We start from the raw sequence: 25,430 nt of genomic DNA on the forward strand, positions 1-25,430 counted from the left end.
AAAAGGTGAGGAGAAAGAAGGCATTCCTATATGCAGAGTAGGTGTCTCCAATCATTTTAAAAATAGAAACTAGTTTTTATTTCCCTGAAGGGTTGAGATCTTGTGTAGAGGGTGACATGTTGGTGAAATCTGACTCAGGAAGTGAGAAGGCTCTCAATGAGATGCAAAGCCCCTGAAAGGAGCATTGAAGAGCATCTGGCTGCTGCTGCCTTCGCTGTCCCTTCACAGAAACTTCCAGAACCTGCAAAGAGAGGATGAATGAGAGGCCGGGGCTCACAGATGAGGCTCCTCCACCAGCTGAGTACGTTGGTTGTCAAGAGGCTTCTAGGTGTAAACAGTGCATTCCTAACAAGGCAACGCCTCATTTCCTTCCTTTAGGAATAAAGAGGATTTCTTTTAAAACTCAGAAACCGTGTCACCAGTATTTACAGTATTTTAATTATTATAGAGCCATTTGCTCCATTTAAGAGGTCACGGATAACACTTTAATACCTGAATGGCCCAGCCTGCATTCGAAGAGTCACTGAGCTATAAAAATACTCATTTGCCAAACCCTGTTGTCTTAGCCCATTATTTACTACCGAGATCCATAGTGATTTGGCCATTTCCAGTGATAAGCAAAAGAGAAGTGGTTCATTTTCTTCAGCTCCCGCAACTCAAATTGCTTGTAGCAATGCTTAAGTGAACGGCCATATTCGCTAATAGTTTTTCCTAAAATTAAATATTTTTTGTAAAAGAAAAGACGTTTTTCCCTCAGATACCTGCATATATATTTTGTTCTAGAATACAATAATATTCCTAGCGAAAGTGGCATGTGGAAATCTTTCTCACATTTCCTACAAAATGTCAAGCAAAGTTTTTGCCGCTTGAGGGGGAAAAAGTCACTGTGCAAATAGTACCATTCAAAGTAATGGCTGTATTCCAGTTTGCTTTCCAGATAGAACACAAGGGCTCAGCACAGACATTTAAGAACCAGCTTGGAAAGAGGAACAATAGCAAGAGAATAGAGATGAATTGTAGATTCAGGATGGTTTACTAATTTGCTATACATTTCTCTGTTGGGTATAGATGATGGATGTGGAAATGGCCTCATCTCCTCCAAGAAGCTTCTTCTGATATGTTTCTCTACCCTCCTTGATAGACAGGGTTTATTCTCTCTTTCTTACTCCTTGAGGCCTTGTGCTGAGCTTTATCATAGCACGTAATATAGTGCATTAAAATACATTCATGCATTCATTTATTATTGTTGTTTGTTGCCATCAAATTGGCTCTGACTCATAGCGACTTTATAACAGAATGAAACGGTGCCCAGTTCTGTGCCATCTTCGTGATGATTGGTATGTTTGAGTCAATTGGCTGAGTTTCACTGACTAATTTTAGAAGTAGATCACCAGGCCTTTCTTTCTACTCTTCTTAATCTGGAAGCTCTGCTGAAACCTGTCTACCATGTCTGGCCCTGCTGGTATTTGAAAGCATCATAATAGCACTCAAGCCACCACAGTACAACAGACTGACAGATGGGTGATGGCAGTATTCATTTAACAGCTATTTATTGAGCATTTTCTATGTGCAATTAACTATTCTAAGTGCTGATACACACTAGTGAAGGAGAAGGATACACTCACATCTTTCAGGAAGCTTACTCCATAGAGTGGGAAGACAAAGTAACAAAAAAATTCCACATTGGGAAAACAGCCAGGAAATAAACAGGGTGACATAATAAAATAAGGGTAGGCAAGTTACAATCCACAGGCCAGATGCCTGTTCTTCTTAATAAAGTTTTATTTGAATTCAGTCTTGTCCATTTATTTATACATTGCCTATGGTTGCTTTTCTACCACAATAGCAGAGTTGAGTAGTGACAGAGATTAAATGGGGCAAAGCCTGAAATATTTTATGCTCTAGCCCACTCTATGACATCCAGTGTGATTGACTGGGTGGGAAGGGGAAATAGGTGGCCAGGAAGGGTGTTTTTGAAGAGACAACTTTTGCACTAAGACCTAAAGTATGACAAGGAGCCAGCCCAGGTAGAAGTAACAACAAGTGAAAAGGCCATAATGGGCTTTTGGCAGGGCAGGGTGGAGGCCCGGTGTGGGCGAGGGGCACTGAGGTGGTAAGGGTTATAGAAGAGCCCACGGTGTACGGTTCAGAGGCCATGATAAATAGTTTGGATTTTGTCTGTTTATCAGTACCAGTTGCTGTTGAGTCGATTCCAGCTCATGGCGACCCCAATGTGTGTCAGAGCTGGCTTGTGCTCCACAGGGTTTTCAGTGGCTGATTTTTCAGAAGTAAATGGCCAGGTCTTTCTTCCGAGGTGCCTCTGGTGGACGTGAACCTCCAAAATTTCAGTTAGGAGCCAAGCATGATGACCATTTACACCACCCAGGGACTCCATTTACTAATATAGTTGGGTTAATTTTTTTTTTTTTTTTTTAACATCTGGCTCCAGAACTACTCTTAGAAAGAAAGGAAACTTTGTGTAGGAAAACAACTTGATAACCACTGTGATGGTTAAGGTTGTGTGTCAACCGGACTGAGCTATGATTCTCAGTATTTTGGCAGTCGTATAATGTTGTGATCACTTCCCTGTTGAGATTTGATACATGATCACCCCCATTATAGGATCTGCTATGAGTAGACAATCAGTTGAAAAGTTTCCTTTGGGTTGTGGCCTGCATTGAACATAAGTGGACATTCTGGCATGGTTCAGGACCTTTTTGCTCTCGCTGGGTCCTGTAGCTAGCTCCTGTTCATCTGACCTCCAGCTCTTGGGACTTGAGCCAGCAGCTTACCTGTTGCCTTGCCTGCTGGTCTTGGGATTCATTGGTCTTTGCAGCCTGTGAGCAAGAGCCCTGAGCTCTGATCTGCCCATCCTAAATTTGCCAGCCCATGTGGCTATGTGAATCAGGAGAAGCCTCTTTTCTGACCCACAGACTTGGAACAGTCCAGCCTCTACAACCACGTGACCCATTTCCTTGATATAAGTCTTTCTCTCTATATATTTATACGCTTTACTGGTTTTAGCTCTTTAGAGAGCCCAGCCTAAGTCAACCACTTAGGCGTGGAAGATGAGAGCTGACAGCCTAGGTTGGCAGGAGAATAAAAACAAAAGAAAGAGAAACTAGTTGAAATATATAAAAAATGGGTGTATAATATATAATAAAATATATATATATAATAAAAAAAATAGATGGGAACAAATTGGGGTGAGGAGAGCAGGAGCAAATGGACGTTAAGACAGCTGTTGAGAAGTTGGGCCTTGAATGGCTTAGGTACCTAGGTAGTGCAGATGGTTTGTGCTCGACTACTAATTTAGGGTTTGTGGTTCGAACCCACCCAGTGGTTCCACAGAAGAAAGCCCTGCCATCTGCTTCCATAAAGATCACAGCCAAGAAAACCCTATGGAGTAGTTCTACTTTGTAACACATGGGATCGCTGTCAGCTGGAGGCAACTCAAATGGGCAAAGGATCAGTGACGTAAACTCCCTCACACTCCCAAAACCTTTGCTAAAGTCCAAAGTGGCTCTCTCAGCCCTAGGCACACTCCATAGTGTTGCCCATGATTTTCTTTAGAGCACTCATCATTTTCTAGAACGATCATATATTTTGTGGGTTCGTTTCTGGTCTGGCTTCCCCTACTAGATGAAAGGATTTTGTCTGTTTTGTTTCCAAGTACCAAAGCAGTGCCTGACTCTGAGTGGGTACATGACGAATACTTTTTGAATCAATGAATGAGTGATGGGATTAGAACTACCATTAAAGGCTTTCAGAAATATTGGAGGAGATCAAGATGGGTCCTGATAGCCTACATAATGTGAATTTATTTAAGTCTGTTGGCTGGTATCTGAACGTTCTAGTTACTTTAAAGTTCTAACAGCACTTCCTTTTCCCAATTTTTTCTTTCTCAGTAGCCTAACTTTCCTTTTCATAAATTTGTGACCTCTTTCCTTAGCCCTGGAAATCCTCATGGCGTACTGGTTAACAGTTTGGTTGCTAACCAAAAGATTGACAGTTCAATTCCACCAGGTGCTCCTTGGAAACCCTATTGGGCAGTTCTACTCTGTCTTATAGGGTCGCTATGAGTCAGAATCAACTCAATGGCAATGAGTTTGGTTTGGCTCTCCCTAGTCCAGGTGCAGTGACAAAAATGTAAACAATTTTGATTTGAGGAAAAAGGCTACAGTTTTTAGATCCTGAAAATTCATTTAGGAATGGATTTTTTCCTATTCTCATTTATTGTCATTATTATTTAGTTTACTTTAGCAGTGAATTTTTTTCCCCAGCTCTAGAAATATGGGTGAAATTTCCACCAGACTCTCAATACCTCAAATCCCATATCCTGCCTCTTGATTTCCAACTCAGGACTCTAAAAGCTGACAACCCACGCATTAATCTTGCTTAGTGCATCGGAGTTGTTATGAAGATGGTGAATGGAAAGCTTTCGCAGTCCAGGATGATAATATAAACTAATGGAGCTGATCTGCTGGAAGCAATCTGGAAAGGCAAGGCCTGGGGCAAGTTGGAAACTGCTTGCTCCTTCTGAACACAAATTCAAAATTTAAAAAGTTGTGTTAGAGAAATATAACACATTTGTATTACCAGATTGAGAATACTACTCTGTAGTTACGATTTTTAATTTCAAGCATAATGGGATTAATGAACTGATTTTACTCATAAATCTAATCTTTGTTTTATGAATTCTTAAAATTTCCAGGTCAGTTCTGCTGCTAGTACAAATGTCTTGTGTGACCATATCTATCTATCTACCTACCTATCTATCATCCATCTATCTATCTATCTATCATCTATCTATCTATCTATCTATCTATCTATCTATCTATCTATCTATCTATCTATCTATCTATCTATCTATCTATCTATCATCTATCTATCTATCATCTATCTATTAAAATTTCAGAAAAAGGAGTTACGTATCAGATAGTGTTATGGTATAGAATAAGGGCAATATATGGGGGATGCTGAAGTAATCTGTGAACTGAAATAATTTAGCAAAAGCAAGAAATTGGAGCCAGAGTTCCACCCTGTCTCAAAAATTCCTGGAGAAATCAATAGGAATGAAGTGTGATTTAACACAATTTGCAATTGGTTCAAATCTCATCTCTTCCCCTTACTTAACTACCCTGTGTCCTTATCTGTAAAGTAGGGTGTATAATGTAGATAATTATTCCTTCATCATTGAAAGGGGTGGTAAGAGGGTTAAATAAGGCACACAAAGCACTTAGAACAGGGACTGGTATTGTAAGCACAAATAAAGCTTTTATTTATTTATAATTACTACTAGTATCAGTATTGTTACTTTATCGATAACTCAAAGATCAGGGGAATTCTGCTGACATTTGGATTATACTTATTTACTCCCTACTCTTCCCTCACCCATATAATAAGCTTGGGCAATTATAATGGATTGTTTTGGTCATTTTAATTTCAGTCCTACACATTACTGGTACAGAAATATTCCCTTTTTATATAGAGAAATCCATGTGTGCTGTTAATGTCTTCTCGATTATACGTAACTAAAGCACAAAAACTATGCCTTACCCTAGAAATACCAGTTGCCCTTGAGTCAACTCTGACTCATCGCAACCCCATGTATGTTAGACTGGAAATGTGCTCCATGGCTTTTTCAGAAGTAGATTGTCAGGCCTTTCTTCCCAGGCACCTCTGGGTGAATTCAAACCTCTGACTTTTTGGTTAACAGCTGAGCACATTAACGGTTTGCGCCACCCCAACCCTAGACATATATGTTCTAGACATAGAACTCTGATATTCCCCAGTGTAGGATTTTTGAAAACCTAATGCAGAACATAGGTGGCAGTGTTTCCCAAGTTGGTGTAGCACGTAGTGTTGTTGTTAGATGCTGTCCAGTCAGTTCCAATTCATAGCAGCCCTATGTACAACAGAACGAAACACTGCCCGGTCCTGCGCCATCCTCACAATCATTGTTATGCTTGAGCTCATTGTTGCAGCCACTGTGTCAATCCACCTCGTTGAGGGTCTTCCTCTTTTCCGCTGACCCTGTACTCTGCCAAGCATGATGTCCTTCTCCAGGGACTGATCCCTCCTGACAACATGTCCAAAGTATGTAACACACAGTCTCACCATCCTTGCTTCTAAGGAGCATTCTGGTTGTACTTCTTCTAAGACAGGTTTGTTCGTTCTTTTGGCGGTCCATGGTATATTCCATATTCTTCGCCAACACCACAATTCAAAGGCGTCAACTCTTCTTCGGTCTTCCTTATTCATTGTCCACCTTTCACATGCATATGATGCGACTGAAAATACCATGGCTTGGGTCAGGCATACCTTAGTCTTCAGGGTGACATCTTTGCCCTCCAACACTTTGAAGAGGTCTTTTGCAGCAGATTTGCCCAATGCAATGTGTTTTATGATTTCTTGACTGCTGTTTCCATGGCTGTTGATTGCGGATCTGAGTAAAATGAAATCCTTGACAACTTTAATCTTTTCTCCGTTTATCATGATGTTGCTCATTGGTCCAGTTGTGAGGATTTTGGTTTTCTTTATGTTGAGGTGTAATCCATACTGAAGGCTGTGATCTTTGATCTTCATTAGTAAGTGCTTCAATTCCTCTTCACTTTCAGCAAGCAAGGTTGTGTCATCTGCATAACACAGGTTGTTAATGAGTCTTCCTCCAATCTTGATGCCCCGTTCTTCTTCATATAGTCCAGCTTCTCCTAATATTTGTTCAGCATACAGATTAAATAGGTATGGTGAAAGAATACAACCCTGATGCACACCTTTCCTGACTTTAAACCAATCAGTTTCCCCTTGTTCCGTCTGAACAACTGCCTCTTGATCTATGTAAAGGTGCCTCATGAGCACGATTAAGTGTTCTGGAATTCCCATTCTTTGCAGGGTTATCCATAGTTTGTTATGATCCACAGAGTCAAATATCTTTGCATAGTCAATAAAACACAGGTAAACACCCTTCTGGTATTCTCTGCTTTCAGCCAGGATCCATCTGACATCAGCAATGATATCTCTGGTTCCACGTCCTCTTCTGAAACCGGCCAGAACTTCTGGCAGTTCCCTGTGGATATACCGCTGCAGCCGTTTTTGAATGATCTTCAGCAGAATTTTGCTTGCGTGTGATATTAATGATATTGTTCTATAATTTCCACATTCGGTTGGATCACCTTTCTTGGGAATAGGCATGAATATGGATCTCTTCCAATCAGTTGACCAGGAAGCTCTCTTCCATACTTCTTGGCATAGATGAATAGTAAGTACTTAAAAGAAGTCTGTTGAATAAGTGAGAGCATTACACACCCACACTTCCTAATTAGTGGAATTCTTTCCCCTGGAGATTTGATTCAAAAAGTATGCTCAGTATTTTGTCTTCTAAAAGTAGCTTTGCTTATTCCCTTAGTTTTACAGTTCTTCAGGAACCTAGCTCTTCAGCTTCTAGACTTCTGTGATCTTCCATGAGAAAAGTTACTGGTCATCAGACACTCTGCCGACGTCTTTGCCATCTGCTTCATTTCTCCCTGTCCTGGGTAATTCCAAACTTATGTATACACATGCATACACCACACATGTGCAGTACAAAGCAGCAATAAGTCATTTTCCTGTGGCCAAAATAAAACAATTCCCTTCCCTTTCAAAAACAAATCCACCAAACCAATCCCCTACACGTATCAACACTTGGTCGAGATGCCCACTGAAGTATTGGTCACCAGTTCTGCAAACAAAAAGGCCCCTTCTTGACCTGACTAAAACAATGTGTTCTCTCTAGGCCCTCGGAGAAGGCCAAACTCCCCTCCTATAGCTGGAGATAAGGTCTCTCTCTCACTGACTGGGCCTCCATTAAAGTCCCTTTCAAGTCCACTTTTAGAGGTTGATTTTGATGGAAAATAATAGGGTGGGATGTATTTGACCAGGCTGCTTGAGATTTGTGTTTGGATTTAGCCAATCACCACTTTGGAATTTCAGGTCAGTGGTCTCATCTTCCCGAACTTTGCATTTTTCCGTGGTTGACATGGGAATAATACAGGACCTCACAACATTGCAGGCAGATGAAAAGAGGCAACCTATGTGCTAAGCAAATGCCTGCATTATCATTGATTCCTTGGGTGAGGAGTAGGTCTGACCAGTAGGTCTGAAGGAAGTGGTAACCCCATCACAGCAGGGCTATTACTGCCTTGGTCAGTGACTCACAAGTTCATAAGAACAGTTCAGGAGTTGTTAAAAGTGGTCAACCTTTTTGTTTCTGAAGGATGTCTTTCTCTCTCTCTCTCTCTGTTTTTTTTTTTTTTTTTTTGTCCTTATGAGCTTTAATCCCACTACACCCAAAGTTGATTACAAAAAAGTAGACCTGACATTAAAATAAAGTACCACCATCATGAAATAAATGCAATTTTCAAGTGTTACATCACCTTCAGGCATTTAGGAGTGATGCAGTCCTACCTAATCTCTCAAATAACAAAGATAAGAAAATCAAAGAATCACAAAATGTTACTGCTAGAAGGAATTTAAAACCTGATAAATTTTGAATGTCACTGGACTTTTAGAAGATCTTTACCAGATAGACCAACACAGTTCAGATCCTAAAGAAACCTTTTAAAATCTAAATTATTTCTTCCCTCATATTTAAGACCCACGGAATTCCAGGGTGTAGCAAACCATTATTTTTAGAATATAGTAACATTTGAAAAGAAACCATCACAAGTTAGCATATCTTGAGTTTCCTGTGTGCCAAGTGCTTTGCATGCATTAATTCATTTAATCCTTAGACGACAACTGAACACAGAATCTTGCACAAGGCCTCATAACTCACAAGGGGCTGAGTCAGGATTTATCAGTGTCAATCTGGGTCCAGATTGTTATTTTCTAGTACAGATGAGATTGCACTAACTCAGTAATTTGCAGTGCACTGAGAATGGTTGGTGGTCTACTCCACCAAACATTCTCCCTTTCATCTTTGGTAACAGTGCCCTAATGTTAGCTGTTGACATTGCCGCCCAGATTTAGACTATATCCCCTAACCTGTCTTGTAGCTGCATTTGACCTGTGACCATGTGCTGACCAATGGGATTCAAGAGTAAGTAACATGTGCAAATCCCAGGAAGACTTTTTAAAGGGAGTTGATCCAACTTGGAGGGCCCTGCTCTTCGTCCTTCTGGTTTTCCTCCATCTTTAAGCTTGCAACTCGGATGGGATTGTTGGTGCAATCATATGATGAGACGACCATGAGCATGAAGTTATTTGCTGGAACGTGGAGCAGAAAGATAAAAGCCTCATTCTAGCCCTGGTCTGTCCACCTCCAAACATCTTTTTTTATGTCTGAGAGAGACCTTTTATAGTTTCTTTTGGGGGGGAATATCACCTGACTCTTGTTTCCTTAATTTATCCCCTAATTCTGATGATGTCAGTTTATCCATCTCTTGGTCTCTCTTCTTTCTACCCAGCCTTTTCATTTTACTTTCTCTTCCATCCCTTTCTCTATTTCACTCCTTCATCATCTGTGGCTTCTCTTCTTTCTTTTCCTTATTATTCACCCCAGGTCTCTTTCATGTTCTATTTATGAGTTTCTCACTTTTAAAAACGAAGTAAATAAGGATTAAGAATGCGTGTGAGGCTGAATTGCCGGGCTGAGGGCAGTGGGGACCATGGTCTCAGGGAACAGCTCACTCAGTTGGCATAACATAGTCTATAAAGAAAATGTTCTGAACTCTACTTTGGTGAGTAGCGTCTGAGGTCACCCCTTCGGGAGCAAGGGGGAATGAAGAAAACTAAAGATACAAGGGAAAGATTAGTCCAAAGGACTAATGGACCACATCTACCATGGCCTCCACCAGAGTGAGTCCAGCTGCCACCACTGACTGCTTTGACAGGAATCACAATAGAGGGTCCCGGAAAGAGCCCAAGAAAAATGTAGAACAAAGTCCTGACTCAGAAAAAAGACCAGACTTACCGGCCTGACGGAAACTGGAGAAACCCTGAGAGTATGGCCCCTGGACACCCCTTCAGTTCAGTAATGAAGTCACTCCTGAGATTCACCCTTCAGCCAAAGATTAGACAGGCCCATAAAACAAAATGAGACAAAATGACACACCAGCCCAGGGACAAGGACCAGAAGGCAGGAGGGGACAGGAAAGCTGGTAATAGGGAACACATGGTCAAGAAGGGAGAGTATTAACATATCATTGTGTTGTTAACAGATGTCATAAAACAATATGTATAAAACCTTCATCTAAAGTACAATAAAATAAAATAATGGATTTGAAAGGTGACACGCAACTTCGAGTGAAAATATATCAATTGTATTTGGTAGGATTATGGATAACTTCATTACTAATCTATCACTAAAAAAAAAAAAAAAAAATCTATCACTAATATTGAAGTTTAATGTCATATGTGTTTTTTAATAAAATATGATTATAAATTCCACTTTTATAATTATCTCTAAAAATAAGTATTAGCCATTTTGTATTTATTCATAACATTTTGTTTTGTTTTGTTTTTAAATACCAGGGAGGATTCTCTCACCATTGTAACGTTCAGAGGTTATGGTTGATGTGTACCCTGGGAAGGCAAACCTGGTTTAGTATTAAGGCAGGGTAAATATAATTAGAAAATTAAATCTATTTTAAAATCATATAATACATTATAATCCCCAAATACAAGGATTTTGGAATTGTCTCCTGCTTCGTATTATCCATGCCAGTGAACTCCTCCATGCGGGAGTTGTGCTAATTGAAAATTAGCCATTTTTTTCTGTAATCCTAGGAATATGTTTCCTAAAACCACTTTGAGTTATAAGAAAACAAAATGTATACTGAGAATGAACAGCATGACCTACAATATAAGCACCTGTTCTCTTCGTTGCACCTAGTAGTTTGTGCAGAGCATGGAGGCATTGATGGGCTAATTAAAAGTTTCTAAATATCATCTTTCCTATACTCAGTGGGATTTCCCTTTTCCAAGCCTCCAACGTTTCATAGATTAGGAAAGAGAAGGCACTTCCAAGTTCTCCAATTCTACAGAGTTGTCTAAAAAGCTGACCAATGAAATCTATTGTTAAAACAGAGCCAAACGACTGGAAAAAAAAATGGTCTTTCATTAATTACATTTTTTATTTTTAAAACAACATTTTAATTCTAAATATGGAAGAGATTTTTTTTTTTTTTAAATGTTGACATCATGAAGTTTCCAGTAGAGACTTTTACTGAGAAAAGGAGAATCTGATTTATATCTAATTTCTTAGAAGGGGATATTCCTAGCAACCAAAATTAAATGTACCTTTGTTTCTAAAGGAAACCCTGGTGGCATAGTGGTTAAGAGCTATGGCTGCTAACCAAGAGGTCAGCAGTTTAAATCCACCAGGCATTCCTTGGAAACTCTACGGGGCAGTTCAACTCTGTCCTGTAGGGTCGCTATGAGTCAGAATTGACCCGACGGCAGTGGGTTTTTGGGTTTTTGTTTCTAAAACTTCTGTAGTTTGGGCCAATCTTACCCATCATTGACTGCCTCAGAAAATTTGAAGATGTTCCAATAGCATCATGTATCCATATCTATGAAATCTTTGTGTGACACACGGTTATGTTGAAGAGGGAAATAAAGCGTTTTCCTGGACATTTAGCTTTCTTCAAACCTGTAATGCTGCCTGAGCCTTCAGGAGTGGCTTGTCAGGTCTCGCAGCTTAATTATGTCCCCAAATTGCATTTCACCGGTTCTATTTTGACCCCTTCAGACAACCTGATTTTTCTCAGGAAGTTTTATTTTGCTACAGTAAAACCTGCAAAAGCCAGAACTTGTGTAAGGTGGACACTTGTCAGAGAAGGAAAACTCAAGTATTTTCCACTAAAACGAGTGATAGAAAAATGGTAAGGGTGCACTTTGTCAAAGGTGGAAAACTTGCAAGACCCAGAAAAACAAGGCAGTGCTGTCAAGTTCTGGCCCTCACAGGTTTCACTGTATCAGTGACAAGGCTGGCAGATTTGATTTGGGAGCAAACATAACCTAGAGTTTAAAATTGACTATTTAGAAATGTGATAATCAAGTTACATTGTATGAATTATAAATTGTGTTGTCTCATCCAGGTAGTTCAGGTTATTGTTGTCTCCTCCTGTAGTAAATCTCTTTTTTTCCCCTTTCTCTCTCCTTTTTCTTACAACGTTAAAAGCCAGTTCAATGATTTCCTTATCTAAGGAGACCAGCTGTTTCCTGGAGGTTGGATCTTGTCTTTTCTTTCTAAATCAATGTCTGTCGTAGGGAGACAGAAATATGTGTATGACTTACATGATTTGTCGTCCTGATGATGAATGTTTAGTTAGAAAATTGATTATAAAAATAGAAAGCAGACTTTGAAAAGCAATTTAAAGCTATGGTATCTGCCCGTTACAATCATTAAAAACTAATGAGTATATTTCTTTGGTGTAGTTAATCTTTCTACAGTCTAACCACAGTGTTAATTCAGGACAGAGTACATTCAGTGTATGTAAACATTTTGTTGATTAGTTCCCAAATTATATGCCAACAATCCAGCCCATTATTTAAATGTGGTGCATAGTAGAAGCTGCTTCTTAACTAACAATCCTATGGAAAATAATCTGGATTCAGACAGAATTGGTGAAAGAACATTTATATGCTTTGTACTTGAAGATACGTTAAGTGTGATTAAAGTTTTAAATTGTTGTAGGAATGCTTGTTTTCCAAAGACATCAAAGGTTGGCTTTATGCCTGTATCTTACAGCGGTTGGTTAGTTTATAATTATCAAATGTCTGATAAGGCTAATGAGCTTTGTCTACCTTTCCATCCCTCTTGCCAGAATTATAGCTTGTTCTCTCCACTTTCGAAGGCAACAAATATGAATAAAATCACGACTGGCAGAATCTGCTCTAAATTGGAAGTTTGTCATAAAGCACAATAGCTTCATAAGACACTTGAAGCTTATATTTGAAACATCTAAAATTCAAAAATTTCATGTAATTATAGTTGGATTTTTCAAAGAGACATAAGCTTTTAGATCTGGGAAGTAGACACAGAGAATATCTAGCTCAATCCCTGTTTATTTTGTCAAAAGTGAACATTGAAAGTGTTCAATTGGGAAGCTACTCTTGAAAAAGCATTTACTTATAAGTTTGGAGTACTTAAATATTTATGTAAATGTTATTGTTGTTATTGTTAGGTGCTGTCAACTCATAGCAATCGCACGGAACAAAACACTGCCCGGTCCTGCACCATCCTCACAATCATTGCTATGCTTGAGCCCATTGTTTCAGCTACTGTGTCAGTCCATCTCATTGAGGATCTTCCTCTTTTCTGCTGACCCTCTACTTTACAAACATGATGTCCTTCTCCAGGGACTGTTCCCTCCTGATAACATGTCCATAGTACATGAGATGAAGTCTCGCCATCCTCACTTCCAAGGAGCATTCGCTGTACTTCTTCCAAGACAATGTTATACTCCCACAATATCTGACTCTGTAGTATGAGTAGCAGAGCATGTAAACTGGATTTAACAATGAAAAATATCTGTAGGCATCTGTAACTGGAAGGTCTAGAAGCACACTGAGTTTCAGGATTGGTTTGATTCAGCAGTCCACCAATGTCATTGAGGTCCTAGTTTCTTTCCTATCTTACCTTATTGTCACCTTATCCTGAGGCTAACTTCTCCCATGGTGGCAGAATGGCTATGGCAGTTTCAGGCTTCATATCTACATATCATACCCTACATATCATGCTGACTAGAATACAAGAAAAATGCTGGTTTTCTCAGAAAAACAGATTACCTTCTTTCTCAGAAGCCCCCAGAGCCCCTCATGTTTTTCACTTGGATCAATACCTCAGGCCAGAATCATTCCACTGACTGCATTGCTTGGGCGTGGGTTTATGTGACAAGTGGCGAGGTCCTTAAAGGCAGGAGCCTTATCTGTTCTGTTCACTATTTTAACCCCAGCAGCCAAACTCAGATAATAAATATTTATCGAATGATCAAATACACCCAGAGGTCATGGTTCACAGACTCTCTGTTAGCCCAAGACTGGAACCATTCCCGAAGCCAACTCTTCAAACAGGGATTGGACTAGATATAAGACAGAAAATGATACTGGTAAAGAGTGGGCTTCTTGGCTCAAGTAGACACAGACTATGTGGGCAGCTCCTGTCTGGAGGTGAGATGAGAAGGCAGAGGGGGACAGGAGCTAGCTGAATGGACGTGGGGAATACAGGGTGGAGAGGAGAAGTGTGCTGTCATATTAGGGGGAGAGCAGCTAGGAGTACATAGCAAGGTGTGTATACCTTTTTGTATGAGAGACTGACTTGATTTGTAAACTTTCACTTAAAGCACAATAAATTAAAAATTAAAAAAAAAAAGAAATATAAAATTGATATGGAAGGTTTCATAATAACCTGTTAAGAGTGATTTCTTCTAACCAAAACAAACAACAAAAAAAGACAAAACCGGTTGTCATCAAGTCAGTTCCGACCCAGCGACCCTATGAGGACAGAGGAGAACTGCCCCATTAGGTTTCTGAGGAGTGCCTGGTGGACTTGAACTGCCGACCATTTGGTTAGCAGCCACAGCTCTTAACCACTATACTACCAGGATTTCCATTTCTTCTAAAGAGGGTAGAAAGTAGGGGAGCTGGGTAAAGGGAGTTTATATTTTTTACTCCAAATTCTTCTGAATAATTTAATTTTTAAAATAGTAAGCCTGCATCATATTTATTACTAAAATGTAGAACTATGCTAAAACATTCAGACTTGGCTAGGAAGTCATGAATATTCATTAATTCATTGTTTCAGTGACTGTCTATCTCAGCGAAGTCTGGGGGGCAGTGCCTGCACCACTGAGAAGTTTCCAGCCTTCGCCCTGGCCATCTGCAGGAAGAACCTTCCAGGTTTGTGAGAGAAAGTGAAAGTTTTGCTAGCAGATTCACTTTTTATTTAGGATTTCTGTTCCTTTAAGCATGTTATTTGATTACCATACAGATTCTGCTAATGAGTTTATTTGAAATGCATTTTCCAAGAGCCTCTCAAGGTGTGTTGAAGTGTGGCCACAGGTGGTTTGGAAGATTACTTACCTATTAATGGCAATGAGTGGAGACATAATGTATGAGGGAGACAGGCAAGCTTAGGAAATTAGTACCTAGCAAAGTAGGCTTAAAGAGAGTTATTTTCATTTTTGTCAGTTGAAAAGGTGCTAAAATTGGGGATAAGACAAAAAAAAAAATTCCAGAGACGTGACAACACTTCCAAAATGATGAAAGCAGGCTGCCCTGAAACTGCAGAAACCAAAAGCCTACCTGGAGATGTTTTAATGACTCAGACTTGAGGTTAATCTTATATCTATCGAATCCATCCTTATTACATACACGTCTGCTTTTCCCTACTTCCATAAGGGTTCTTGTTGTTGCTAGGTGCTGTCTAGCTGGTTCAGACTCATAGCGACCCTATGTACAACAGAACAAAACACTGTCCAGTCCTGTGCCATCCTCACAATTGTTGCTATTTTTGAGCCCATGGTTGCAGCCACTGTGTCAATCCTTCTCATTGAGGGTGTTATTGTTTTTCACTAACCATCTACTTTACCAGGCATGATGTCCTTCTCCAGGTACTGGTCCCTCCTGATAACATGTCCAAAGTATGTAAGACAAAGTCTTGCATCCTTGCTTCCAAAGAGCACTCTGGCTGTACTTCTCCCAAGACAGATTTGTTAGTTCTTCTGGCAGTGCATGGTATATTCAATATTCTTCGACAACACCATAAATCAAAGGCATTAATTCTTCTTTGGTCTTCCCGATTCATTGTCCAGCTTTTGCGTGCGTATGAGGCGATTGAAAATATTATGGCTTGGGTTAGGCTTGCCTTAGTCCTCAAAGTGACATCATTCCTTTTCAACACTTTAAAGATCTCTTTTGCAGCAGAGTTGCCTAGTGCGATACATCGTTTGATTTCTTGACTGCTGCTTCCATGGCTGTTAATTGTGGATCTAATTAAAGTGAAATTATTGCCAACTTCAATCTTTTCTTAGTTTATCATGATGTTGCTTATTGGTCCAGTTGTGAGGATTTTTGTTTTCTTTACATTGAGGTGTAAAACGTAATGAAGGCTGTGGTCTTTGGTCTTCATTGGTAAGTACTTTAAGTCCCTTGTTTCATATTCTCTCCTGAATCTGGCTTGAATTTCTGACAGTTCCCTGTCCATGGACTGCTGCAACCTCTTTTGAATGATACTCAGCAAAATTTTACTGGCAAGTGGTATTGTTCAATAATTTTCGCATTCTGTTGGATCATTTTTCTTTAGAATGGGCACAAATATGGATCTCTTCCAGTTGGTCAGCTAGGTAGCTAGCTGTCTTCCAAATTTAGTGGCATAGATGACTGAGTACCTCCAGAACTGCATCTGTTTGTTGAAACATCTCAGTTGGTATTCTGTCAATTCCTGGAGCCTTGTTTTCTGCCAGTGCCTTCAGTGCAGCTTGGACTTCTTCCTTCAGTACCACTGGTTCCAGATCATATGCTCCTTCCTGAAATGGTTGAACATCAACTAATTCTTTTTTGGTACAGTGACTCTGTGTATTTCTTCCATCTTCTTTTGATGCGTTCTGTGACATTCAATATTTTGCCCATAGAATCCTTCAATATTGCAACTCGAGGCTTGAATTTTTTCTTCATTTCTTTCAGCTTGAGAAATGCCAAGTGTGTTCTTCCCATTTGGCTTTCTAACTTTAGGACTTTGCACGTTTCATTATAATACTTCCCTTTGTCTTCACCACCCTTTGAAATCTTCTGTTCAGTTCTTTTACTTCATTATTTCTTCATTTTCTTTAACATTTCTGCATTCAAGATCAAGTTTCAGAGTCTCTCCTGACATCCTTTTTGGTCTTTGTTTCCTGTCTTTTTAATGACCTCTTGCTTTCTTCCTGTGTGATGTTTGTTCATGTCATTCCAGAACTCTACTAGTGTTAGGTCATTAGTGTTCAATGTGTCAAATCTATTCTTGTGATGGTCTCCAAATTCTGGTGGAATATACTCAAGGTCATACTTTGGCTCTCACAAATTTGATTTAATTTTCTTCAGTTTCATCCTGAACTTGCATGGGAGCAATTGAGAGTCTGTTCCACAGCTGGCTCCTGGCCTTGTTCTGACTGATGATTTTGAGTTTTATCATTGTCTCTCCACAGATGTAGTAGATTTGATTTCTATATTTTCCATCCAGTAAGGTGCACATGTATAGTTGCTGTTTACGTTGTTGGAAAAAGATATTTGCAATGAAAAAGTCATTGGTCTTGCAAAATTCCGTCACATAATCTCCACCACCATTTCTGTCACCAAGGCCATATTTTCCAACTACCAATCCTTCTTCGTTTCTGACTTTCACATTCCACACACCAGTAATTACCAATGCATCTTGATTACGTTTGATCAATTTCAGACTGTAGAAGTTGGTAAAAATCTTCAGTTTCTTCATCTTAGCATTAGTGGTTGGTGGGTAAATTTGAATAATAGTCATATTAACTGATCTTCCTTGTAGGCATATGGATATTATCCTATCACTGACAGTATTGTACTTCAGGATGTATCTTGAAATGTTCATTTTGACGATGAATGCAATGCCATTCCTCTTCAATTTCTCTATCCATTACATGCGAGTATTACCCCCCACTACCAATTGAGACAACTAAAAATATCTCTAGGCATTGCTACATGTACCCTGGAGGGCAAAATCTCCCCTTGGGGGAGAATTACTGCTCTAAACAGCATTTTGCTAATAATGAGAGCCATTATTAGCATTAAACCTTTCATTTGTCTAACATTTTATAGTGTAGAAAGCACTAAGAATGTGTTTCAGAAAATCAATTCTGCTGCCACCAGGGAAAACAGAATGAAAATGTGGATGACCGTGTCTTACGGTGATCTTCCACAAGCACTTATCAGAAGAAATTGTTGGCCAGCAGGAAGCCGATGAATGGAGCTTTCCGCTTGGTGTTAGTTCCTTTGATGCCAATGGCAGTTTGGAATCCTGGGGTAAGTTTTTTGTTCACTTTTTTTTTTTCTTTTTAGAAAATGTCAAAAGAAATACTAGCTGTAAAGAATAAGTCATAACTTAAATTATTTACTATATTTCATTAATTCATCTCTTATGTTCCCATTCAGGGGCTTAGAGAAAGGTGTAAAGGAAACAGTCAATAAAATCACTCCCTTTGCCATTTGCCAAAAGTCTTTGGTCACATTCCATAAGAGAAAACCTAAAAGGTGGTTTGAATACAAACACCAGCTAGAGCACTACTAGGCACCTGAAATAACCTTTAGGTCTTTAACATTGCCTGACTATTCTATTTAATATTTGTATTAGCTTTGTTAAGAGAAAATTTTCCCCTTCAAGTTTTGATCTTTCGTCATACTTGATGTTGTTGTCCAACAATACAGTCTTGGTTTCTCGCTTTCTGTCTTTGTCTTTCTCTCTCTCTTTCCCTCTCAGTGGTGCCTAAGAACTTATCATCAAGGTGTTGTAGGAATAATGAGGGCTTTGAAGCCCAATAATCCTGAGTTCAAATCTTGGTTTCAACAATTCCTAGCTGTCTTAGTCATCTCATGCTGCTATAATAGAAATACCACAAGTGGATGGCTTTAACAAAGACAGATGTATTCTCTCACATCCTAAGAGGCTAGAAGTCCAAATTCAGGGTGCCAGCTCTAAGGGAAAGCTTTCTGTCACTGTCAGGTCTGGGGGAAGGTCCTTGTCATAAATCTTCCATTGGTCTAGGAGCTTCTCCGCACAGGAGCCCCAGGTCCAAAAGACACCCTCTGCTCGCAGCACTGCTTTCTTGGTGGTATGATGTCGCCATGTCTCTCTGCTCGCTTCTCTCTTTTAATCTCAAAAGAGATTGGTTTTAAGACGCAATCTTACGTTGTAGATTGAGTCCTACTTCATTAACATAACTTCCTTTAATCCCACCTCATTGACATCGTAAAGATAGGATTTACAACATATAGGAAAATCACATCAGATGACAAAATGGTGGACAATCACAATACTGGAAATCATGGCCTAGCCAAGTAGACAGATATTTTGGGGGGACACAATTCAACCTATGACACAAACATTGTGACATTAGACATGACTTCTAACTTCTCAATACTTTGGGGGGCTGAGGAATAATGGCTACTTTTTCTGTCCAGGCTCTTCAGTTATAAGTGATATATAATCTTACACAAATTGACATGTAAGGAAAAAGGAAATTTGAGCTGAAAATTCCATGAGTAGAGTTGTCTACCTTTACGCAGGGTTTGATCTGGGGCTCAAGTGCTGTCATAAGGACTTACTTCTCCACTGTATTTTCACTGACTGAATGTATTATCAGGCTTCTTATTGTAACCCCTGTCCACTTTAGGTTTATATCCCACACCTGACTGTATAAGAGAGAGTCCGATTCCTCAATAGATCAGCCAAAGGTTCTGGGCTTGAGTCTTGTTGTCACTAATTGGTCGAGGTAGATGAGCCCATGTCAGAACTAGTAACTGTGGTGAGAGTGTTAAGACGGACTAGTTGGCTTAACCTGTATTACATGCTCTAGCTCAGTCTGAAGCACTGGGAAGGGATGGTTTCTCAAGTCAAAATCAAGGATATGGCACAAGAAGTGGACTGGATGTGGAGCAAAAAAGCAAGACAAAACAAAATAACCAAAAAACTCCTATGTACACTAAAAAAAAAATAAATAAAGCTACCTTGAATTATTGTTTCAAGGATTAAGTTATATAACATACAGATGTCTTCTTGTATAAATATTAGTTTTTTCCCGCTCCAGAGTTTGAAAAAGGTGAGATGTTATTTTGCTCATTTAAAAATATTTTGTATTTTTTATCAACATTTAATGGTTTCTGTTTAAAATTTGTTTAAAATATTTATTTTTAGGAAATGATACTTAAGTCTCATCTTTCATTCGAAAGAAACAAAAGCATGTATATGAACAATCTCCCTCCCCTGTCTTTCGATTAATCCACCTAATTGTCCTAGCCAAAGACATCCTATATTACCAGTTTCTTATGTAGTCTTCCAGAAATTGTTTATCCTAGGGTCGCTACGAGTCGGAATCGACTCTATGGCACTGGGTTCGGTTTTTTTTTTATATATACAAATAGATCCGTATTTACCACATCTTCCTCCTCTTCCTCCAGTTTCTCATCCTCATTATCATCATCAACCTCTTTCTCTGTCTTTTTCCTTGTACCTCCTCCTTCTTCTATACGAAGTGCTAGCATATTTTACATATTATACTGTAACTGTGATTTACTATTTAACAATATATCTTGGAAATTCATCCTTAACTGTATATAAAGAACTTCCTCATACTTTAGCACCAGGAGCCCTAGTGGCCCATGGTTAAAGCACTCACTTGCTAACCAAAAGATTGGTGGTTTGAACCCATGATCACTCCACAGGAGAAAAATGTGGCAGTATGTTTCTGAAAAGATTTACAGCCTTGGAAACCCTATGAGGAAGTTCTACTCTGTCCCAAAGGTCATTATGAGTCGGAATCGACTTGTTGGCAATGGGTTTAGTTTTTGGTTTTCATTATACTTTTGCATAATATACCATTAATTCTCCCATGAATTTATTTACCCAGAAGTAATATATTGTTGTTATCTGCCATTAAGTTGACCTGCAACTCATGGTGACCTCATATACCACAGGATCAGACTGTTGTGATCCATAGGGTTTTCATTGGCTGATTTTTCCATAGTAGATTGCCAGGCCTCTCTTTCCAACAATATTACCTACCACCACCAGTTGCTGTTGGGTTGACTGACTCATGGCAACGCCATGTGTGTAGGTGTTTATTATGTGACAGGCTGTCTGTGAACAAAACAAGTAAAATAGATGAATACATCTGCTAATTTGAAGCTTACATTCTAGTGGGAGAAGACACACAATTTTAAAAGAAGCAAATTATATAGAATGATAGAAGGTGATAATATGCAGAAAAACAAAGCGAGCAAGGGGAATATAAAAAGCTATGGTATGATGATTGAAATTTTAAATAAGGAGACCATGAAAGGCCTCACTAAAGAGAGATTTTAAAAAAAAAAAAAACTTGAAGAATGTTAGGTAGCAAGCCATGCACTTATGTGGGCAGAGAATTTCTAAGGCAGAGAGAATGGCAGCTACAAAGGGCCTGAAGCAGAGGAGAGCCCAGAATGCCCAGGGAAGGACAGAGAGGCCAGAGTGGATGGAACAGTGAGCAAGAGTATGAGGAATAGGGAGCGAGGTAGAACATGGACAACCTTGTAGGCAATTGTAGTGACTTGTTTTTTGCTCTGCATGAGATAAAGAAACATTAGAGCGTCTTGAGTAGAAGAATAAAGTGATTTTAATTTCATATAAAAACTGCCACTGGGGGCCAAGATGGCTGACTAGGTAGAAGCCACCTCGGATCCCTCTTGCAACAAAGATTCGGAAAAACAAGTGAATCGATCACATACATGACAATCTACGAACCCTGACCATCAAACACAGATCTAAAGAGTTGACCTGAGTGACAGGTGAGTGAAAAGCTGCATCCTGAAGTAGCAACTGTCTCTGGAGCCAGCGTCCGGCGCCACAGCCTTGAGCCCTCGCAGTTCCCTGGTGCTGAGTGGCGGGCCGATTGCGGCTTGCTGAGGCGGGGCAGGCACGGGACACAGCCCTAACCCCTAGCCCCCGGGGTAACCTTGGTAGAGACTCAGCCAGTGCAAGCAGGCTGCTAACGAGAGAATGAGCAACCACGGGGAAGCAGGGACTGTTTTTGGAGCCTGGAGCCAGCGTCCCAGTGTGAAAACCTTGGTGCCGGGCTTTGGGCTGGGCACAGGGGAGCTGAGCATGGCATCCTGAGAGGGCCCAAACATGGGACGCAGCCCTAGCCCCCTGAAGTGACCTCGGGGGAAGCCCGGTCAGTGCATGCAGGCAGCACAGCGATGCGGCTGACAGGAGAAGTCACTGGGAGGCAGCGACTGGTTTTGGAGCCTGGAGTGTGGCGTCCCAGCCGGGGAACCTTGGTGCTGGGCTTTGGAGTGGGAGCGGAGGAACAGACCATGGCTTCTGAGACAGCACAAGCACAGGATGTGGGCCTGACCGCAGCACACACAGGCTACACGCCCCTCACCTCTCAGGAATCTCAGATAATACAGTCCTCACCAAGCAAGATAAGTAACTTTGTCTATATTCCTGGGTGCTACTCTCTCCTATCTATCTGATCCCTCCCCTCCCTTCCCAGGTGGCTTCATTAACACTGGAATTTCCTGGGCCGGGGAGTGAAGTGCTCTGAGGTTTTTTTGTGTGTGTTTTTGTTTTTGTCTTTTCCTAATCCATTCTCCTGGCCTGAGAGAAGCAGCTACAAAAAACACAGGGACCAAGAATCCTTCCCTGACTTCCCGAAATTGGAAAAGAAATACAGAGCCACCTCCAGCCAAGCATATGAGATCCACAGTCTTGGGCTTTCATCCCTACAGGGAACAAGGTGGCTATTATAATGCAAAGGCAATTCTGATAGTGATCTGACTGTAATCGTTTTAGCGGATTACTGGAAAGACAAGTTTCCCAGGTCTGATATCTCTACCTATTAAACAGAGCCCTCATGGACCCACAACGGGGAACTGAGGGCTGAAGCCCCATCCAAACCACCTAGCCTCCTGCCAAAGGGGTCTGAGGATAGTGACACCTACCAATATGTAGAGGTACATGCATTGGGTGCCTAAGGTACAGCTGCAGAGCCCACCCACCAAAGTGCTTTAGGAATAGAAATACACCTACCTCATTGGCACTTGGGGGAAGCCTATCAACATCCTGCCCCCCCCCCCGGAGTGTGACCCCCTGCTGCTACTAGAATCTGGTTCACACAACTATCACCACTACTCCTCTAAGTTAATAGGTGACAGTCTACACCACACACTTCATGACCCAAAATCAGATTCTACTCAAGAATAGTGAATGGACTCTTTTAGGCTTATATATCTGGTAACAGCCCAAACCAGCTGGTAGTAGGACATAAGTGATTCAAAGGCTACAACAATCAAGACAGCGCAATCTAGTAGCCCATCTACATATATTGAAAGAAAACAAAACAAGACTCAGTGAGCAAATATAAAATAAATCATTACAATATCTTATAGATGGCTCAGAGACAGCAGTCAATATCAAACCACATAAAGAAGCAGACCATGATTGCTTCTACAAGTCCCCTAATTAAAGAATCAAAATCTTTCCCAAATGAAGATATGATCCTGGAATTACCAGATGCAGAATATAAGAAACTAATTTACAGAATGCTTGAAGACATCAGGGGTGACCTCAGAAATGAAATAAGGCAATCTACAGAAAAAGCCAAGGAACACACTGATAAAACAGTTGAAGAACTCAAAAAGATTATTCAAGAACATAGTGGAAAAATTAATAAGCGGCAAGAATCCATAGAGAGACAGCATTCAGAAATCCAAAAGATTAACAGTAAAATTACAGAATTAGACAACTCAACAGGAAGGCAGAGGAGCAGAATTGAGCAATTGGAATGCAGAGTGGGGGAGATGGAGGATAAGGCAATTGACACCAATATAGTTGAAGAAAAATCAGGTAAAAGAATTTTAAAAAATGAAGAAACCCTAAGAATCATGTGGGACTCTATCAAGAAGAATAACTTGTGTGTGATTGGAGTTCCAGAACAGGGAAGGATAACAGAAAATACAGAGAGAATAGTTGAAGATCTGTTGGCAGAAAACTTCCCTGACATCATGAAAGACAAAAGGATATCTATCCAAGATGCTCATCGAACCCCATATAAGATTGATCCAAAAAGAAAACCACCAAGACATATTATCATCAAACTTGCCAAAACCAAAGATAAAGAGAAAATTTTAAAAGCAGCCAGGGATAAAAGAAAGGTCTCCTACAAAGGAGAATCAATAAGAATAAGTTCAGACTACTCAGCAGAAACCATGCAGTCAAAAAGGCAATGGGATGACATATACAGAGCACTGAAGGAGAAAAACTGCCAGCCAAGGGTCATATATCCAGCAAAACTCTCTCTCAAATATGAAGGTGAAATTAAAACATTTACAGATAAACACAAGCTTAGAGAATTTGCAAAAACCAAACCGAAGCTACAAGAAATACTAAAGGAAATCGTTTGGTCAGAAAATCAATAATATCAGATACCAACACAACACAAGGTCACAGAACAGAATATCCTGATATCAACTCAAATAGGGAAATCACAAAAACAAATTAAGATTAATTTTAAAAGAAAAAAATGCTCAAAACAGGGAATCATTGAAGTCATTACGTAAAAGATCACAATAATCAAAAAGAGGGACTAAATACAGGTGGCATAGAACTGCCGTATGGAGAGGAAAACAAGGCAATATAGGACGATACAAGTTAGGTTTTTACTTAGAAAAATAGGGGTAAATATTAAGGTAACCACAAAGAGGTCTAACAATTCCATAACTCAAAATAAAAACCAAGAAAAACGTAACGACTCAGCAAACATAAACTCAACTACTATGAAAATGAGGCACACACAATTTACAAAGAAAAACGTCTCAGCACAAAAAAGTAAGTGGAAAAATGAAATTGTCAACAACACACACAAAAAGGCATCAAAATGACAGCACTAAAAATATACTTATCTATAATTACACTGAATGTAAATGGACTAAATGCACCAATAAAGAGACAGAGAGCCTCAGACTGGATAAAGAAACACGATCCGTCTATATGCTGCCTACAAGAGACACACCTTAGACTTAGAGACACAAACAAACTAAAACTCAAAGGGTGGAAAAAAAATATATCAAGCAAACAACAAGCAAAAAAGAGCAGGAGTAGCAATATTAATTTTTGACAAAATAGACTTTAAAGTTAAATCCACCACAAAGGATAAAGAAGGACACTACATAATGTTTAAAGGGACAATTGACCAGGAAGATATAACCATATTAAATATTTACGCACCCAATGACAGGGCTGCAAGATACATAAAACAAACCTTAACAGAACTGAAAAGTAAGATAGACACCTCCACAATTATAGTAGGAGACTTTAACACACCACTTTCGGAGAAGGATAGGACTTCCAGTAAGAGGCTCAATAGAGACACGGAAGACCTAATTGCTACAATCAATGAACTTGACCAAAGATACTTATACAGAACACTCACCCAACTGCTGCAAAATATACTTTTTTTTTCTAGTGCACATGGAACATTCTCTAGAATAGATCACATATTATGTCATAAAAAAAAAACCTTTGCAGAATCCAAAACATCGAAATATTACAAAGCATCTTCTCAGACCATAAAAGGCCATAAAAGTGGAAATCAATAACAGAAAAATCAGGAAAAAGAAATCAAATACTTTGAAACTGAACAATACCCTGCTGAAAAAAGACTGGGTTATAGAAGACATTAAGGAGG

General features: G+C 39.7%; 1 long non-coding RNA gene across 1 annotated transcript in view; it reads left to right on the forward strand.

Moving 5' to 3' along the window:
- Positions 1 to 14,788: 14,788 nt before the first annotated feature.
- Positions 14,789 to 25,430, forward strand: part of LOC126075907 (uncharacterized) — a 319,320-nt gene continuing 308,678 nt past the window's right edge. Inside the window, exon 1 of the long non-coding RNA XR_007517338.1 lies at positions 14,789 to 14,883. This is a non-coding gene — a long non-coding RNA (uncharacterized LOC126075907). The remainder of the gene's footprint in view (positions 14,884 to 25,430) is intronic.

Source organism: Elephas maximus, chromosome 4, assembly GCF_024166365.1.
Source record: "Elephas maximus indicus isolate mEleMax1 chromosome 4, mEleMax1 primary haplotype, whole genome shotgun sequence".
Taxonomy (NCBI): Eukaryota; Metazoa; Chordata; class Mammalia; order Proboscidea; family Elephantidae; genus Elephas; species Elephas maximus.